Below are 4,611 nucleotides of genomic sequence, written 5' to 3' on the forward strand. Positions count from 1 at the left end.
GTTGTGTGAAGTTGTAAATCTCAAGAAATCCCTCACTTTCTATCTTCATCTCTTTTCCTCAAATTAATTAGAGGCTGATTTTCTCCTTCTGGCTACTCTTAGGTCTTTCTGAACTGCCATTGCCCATCTCACGTGCCTCCCTCTCTGCCCACATCCAGGCTAAGTTTGCTGCTTGACGATATTACTCAGGCGATGGAGTGTCCATGTCAGCCCCCCTATGGTTAAAACCAACCCCGTAAGCAAACCCTCATCATTTTATTTATGACTTTTGGATGAGATAATGGTTTTCCACTTTGAAAAGAAAGCTCTCTACTTCAACATTTATTTTCTATAAATGCCTTGGCATTTATATTGCAACAGGAGACTATTCAGTGACATTATCTGATAAATATCATGTTATACAGCTGCAATTTACAATGCATATATTTTTAACAGTGCTTCTAAGCTAAATTAAATGCTTCTAAAATATGGTACTTACAGAAAACAAATGTCTGTTCTAGCAATTTTGTTTTTCAGGGTACACTATTTTTTTATAACCAGATACCATCTTTATCCTGTCAGGCAGTAAATTATGCACTTGCACTTTCATAAACTCTCCCCTTGGGAACTTAGTCAATGAAATGGAAATGTCTTTTTCACACCCTCCAACTTCAGAGAAATACAGGGAAATAGCCAACTTGGTTATAAACTGAACGTCTAGAGGGAATCCATATAAAATGTGGATTAATGCAGTCCTGATGCATGTATTGTTTAGCATATGTACCATTCACTCAAATGGCGCATTGAATTGTGACTCAGATCCTTAATGTCTTTTTTTTTTTTTTTTTTAATTGGGAGAGTAATTGCATGTTCTGTGATGGGATCTGCAGGTAGGAAGACACCCACTGGCCCCTGGCTGTTAACCTTCCTCCCAAGGCACGGCAGCTGTGGAAGGAAGAAAACTGTTGGCCTGCTCAGGGGAGTAAAACACAACAGATTTTACACCTAGGTGGATCTTTCCCTGGGTTGTGAGGTGAGAATGGGCAGGACAAGGGTTTGCGATGGCCTGTCCTGCCTTTGGGAGCGCCTTTCGTGAAAGAGAGAAGAGGTACTTAGGTCTAGATGATCCTTGTAGGTTCCTTCCGACTGAACTATTCTAAATCTACTTTTGTTTTCATCGTCCATCACCCAGAATTAAAGAGTTTGCCTGCAGCAGTCAAACATCTTCACATGAAGCTCCGAGCGGTTCGAGGAGCTGTGTTAATCCATCACCGCATCTAATGTGGAAAGTTTGAAATGCCAACAAAAAGGGAGCAAAGGGTCGAAAGAGGGGAAGTGTGTTGCAGGGGAGGCTGCCGTGATGCCGGAGGATCCACCCAAAGCAGGAGGAGCTACAACAGGTCTCCTGTCACAGGAGCAGCACTGAAGCTGTTCAGCTGACCACTGATGGTCTTTATTTCCCCAAATCTGCCATCAAGGGCACTTTGAAAGCCCCACTTCTTGCAGTCTGGGGACCAGGTGAAACGTGCTGCATTAGATATGCTTTGTAATAGAAATGAACTTACAGAAAACAGAGAAACCAACAACTACTCCAAAAAAAAAAAAAAGGAATCTTGAAATTTGGCAGAAAAAATTCAGTGCACAAAACCCGCAAGAACGTGAGCATCTTTGCACAAAACCACTTACGGATGCATTCCTTAAAGATAATCCCTTCAGACAGACAGAGGCTGCCATTTCTTTGAAAGATATTAAAGCAGCTGTTGCTAGAACGTAGAGAATTTTTGAGCTATGCATCAAGGGATGGACATTTGTAATGCTATATCTTTTTTGTTTGTTTACAGTTTATTTTGATACCAAATTTCTAGCTACTGAAGGTAATTGAGATTGCAAACAAAATCTCACTATCCACTGATCTGCCAAATCAAATTTTCTTCTCCTGTAAGTATAGTATTTTTTCTTGGCTTCAGAGAGGAAAAGAATTATGAAGAATGAATGAGAAAGAAAAGGGATTAGTTTATATGATGGCCATAGCAGCCATCTCTCCCTTGATCTTTCTGTAGTAGTTCATTCTCGAAAATGGGAGTGATTATTACTGCAATTTAGAACAGAGCTTTTTCTTTTTCCTTCTGCTGCATCTGCTTACTACTCTCCAAATTAACACATATTTTAATAAAAAACTAAATAGCCAGATTATAGCTGGGATATTGGATGACACCACCTGGGATATGTCTGCAGAAAGGTTTTCATCACCTTTGTGTTGCCCTCCTGGAATGGCTGTGTACTGCTCTGGTCCTTGGTAGAAATTAAAGTAGCCATGCAGCTATTTTGATGACTTCTGGCTACCAGAGGCCTCAGAAGAGGGTAGCTAAGGCAGTAAACTAGCAGCCACATGTCTCCTGTTCTGTTTTCAGGTTCTGTGGTGCTTCTGAGGATCTTAGCGAGCTTTCTGTCATCAGAGCATCTCCCTGCCCTGCGTTGGGCAGCAGGAACAGGCTGAGAGAGCAGAGTTTTTCTCGTGGTTTCTCACTAACATTAGTAAATAGATTGCTTCTAAAGGTCTTCAAAATTACATTGGATTTTCATTATATTTGCAGACTACTCGCGCTCCCTTGGATCCGTCCTATCCGTATGTTTGGTGCCAACGTACTGCAATAATCAAAGTTGATGCCAACAAGGAAACTGGGTTTTCTTCTTCCTCTCGAGTGAGATCTGTCTACACTGAGATTTTGAGATTTTCACTGGTCTCAAGTCCTGTTGAGAAGTTTAATTAACCCCAAGTGTTGGGAGATGAACTATTTTGTACGCTCCTTCTCCTGAAGTTGCTTCAAGCATTTTGTAATCATAGCTCTAGGGTGAGCCAATTCATCCCTAAACCCAACGTATTCACACCTAGTCAGGCCACCTCTCCCAGAGCCTGGTAGCAGCCCTGGAACAAGAGCAGTGGGAGCAACAGCTCTGCAGCACTTTGGGGAGGGGATTTAACTCTGCAGAACTCATACAAAACTCATAAAGACTCTGTCCTTCACTTCAAAACATCTGCTAATTCTACTTACGTGCTCATCATCGAAAGGTTGCCTATATTTTTCTTTTAGGTTTACAAAAATAAGCATTGGTGAATGAAGATGAAAGGAAAATGTTCCTGGTTCCTTCCCTGGAGATCGTATTTCTTACTTGTTGCATAACTGCTTATTTTAGCATCAGTCAGCCGAGCCTTTGTTGTGTAGACAATTCTGTCCTTTTAGAGGATTTGTGCAGTATTATTTCTTCCAAAATGCTTTTTTTGTTTTTATTATTACATTTATTTCTTCTCTTAGCAAATCCCAACTGACAACACCCTGTCAGAGCATGTGATATATAAATGTCATACTATGTAAACTGAGTATCCTATGTATCATATACATGACCTTTCTGTAGAACCATCCATCAGGTGTTATCTCTGTGTATTTTATATGTATGTGTTACATACATGCATTTGTGTACAAGTTTTGTTGAAGTGTGCATATATGGTAGCCAAAAATCTGTTAAGCATGCATTCACTCCTGGCCAGGAAAGTACTCAAAATGCAGAAATGTCCGAAGTCTTCTTGTCCATGCAACTTAATCTACAGCTTTTTGTTGAAGCAGAACAAGATTTTAATTGCATGCTCAGATACTGTTTTTCTTCTGCGTCGCCCTGGCGTGCAGTGCATGAGATGGTCAGCGAGGGGCTCAGCAATGCTGGCTCGTTCCTATTGTTCAGCACATGATCCTAGGCCTTAGCTCAGCACATTATTCACATGTCTGACCACTTTTGGATTTCGCAGCAATAGAAAATACAGCTCTGATATTCATGTGTGCTGTTTTCAAAGCCGAACAAGGTGCTTATCTTCTGGATAGCAAATAGGCATTGAGGTTGTGCCCAGGGATGCTGCGGACCTGCTGTGCATGACCTATCTGCACCTGAGGAACTGAGCTGTATACCTGGATTTTGACATGCTGTGACCTCCTTTAGAGGTGTTGTCCAAAAATCCTAGAGAAATGGCCAGGAGGGTCGCAAGGCTGTAGTGTGCTGTACAGGACAGGAGCAGGGATGTTGGCAGGTTCCTCTGAAGACAGAATTATTAATTTCCTCACGGCTTTTCCTACGGTACTTTCCACTACACTGCATCAGTGCTTCAGCACCTTCATTAATCCTCCCCAAACACCCGTTATGAAGACGGGTCAGGGTGACACATGGATGGATTAAGGTCAGTTTTGACTAATTCAGGGTACTCCATCTGAGAAGCGTAATGTCTGCTTTTTCAGAGCATTTAACATGATACAGCACTTCATACATGCAAGCACAGCACCCACTGCTTCCAGCTGTACTAAGATGGATGTCAGCAATTCAGGCTAAAGGTTTCAAGCTACACACCCGCAATGTGGGCAGTACAACCCAAAAGTTTGGTTTAATGACTTTGTTAGAGTTACAAAGCCTTGGGCAAGGGCAAGGAGAGAATCCTCTTCTTGGGGAGAGTTTAATCCTGTCCTCACTGTCAGACTGTGGCCATGTCTTGCAGCCCTTGCTTTGTTCCATGGGCAGTTTTTGGTTCTGCAGGTAAGATGAGGATCTGGCCAAAATTTGTTTCCTTTTTGACTTATGGAGCAGGTCCGT

General features: G+C 41.9%; 1 long non-coding RNA gene across 1 annotated transcript; it reads left to right on the plus strand.

The window, feature by feature from the left end:
• Positions 1 to 318: 318 nt before the first annotated feature.
• LOC116964945 lies at positions 319 to 3,581 on the plus strand. Its single transcript, XR_004409041.2, has 3 exons — positions 319 to 1,012; positions 1,821 to 1,917; positions 2,574 to 3,581. It is a non-coding gene; the product is annotated as an uncharacterized LOC116964945 (long non-coding RNA).
• Positions 3,582 to 4,611: the final 1,030 nt, after the last annotated feature.

Source organism: Tyto alba, unplaced genomic scaffold (assembly GCF_018691265.1).
Source record: "Tyto alba isolate M040663 unplaced genomic scaffold, T.alba_DEE_v4.0 Super-Scaffold_17, whole genome shotgun sequence".
NCBI classification, from domain to species: domain Eukaryota; kingdom Metazoa; phylum Chordata; class Aves; order Strigiformes; family Tytonidae; genus Tyto; species Tyto alba.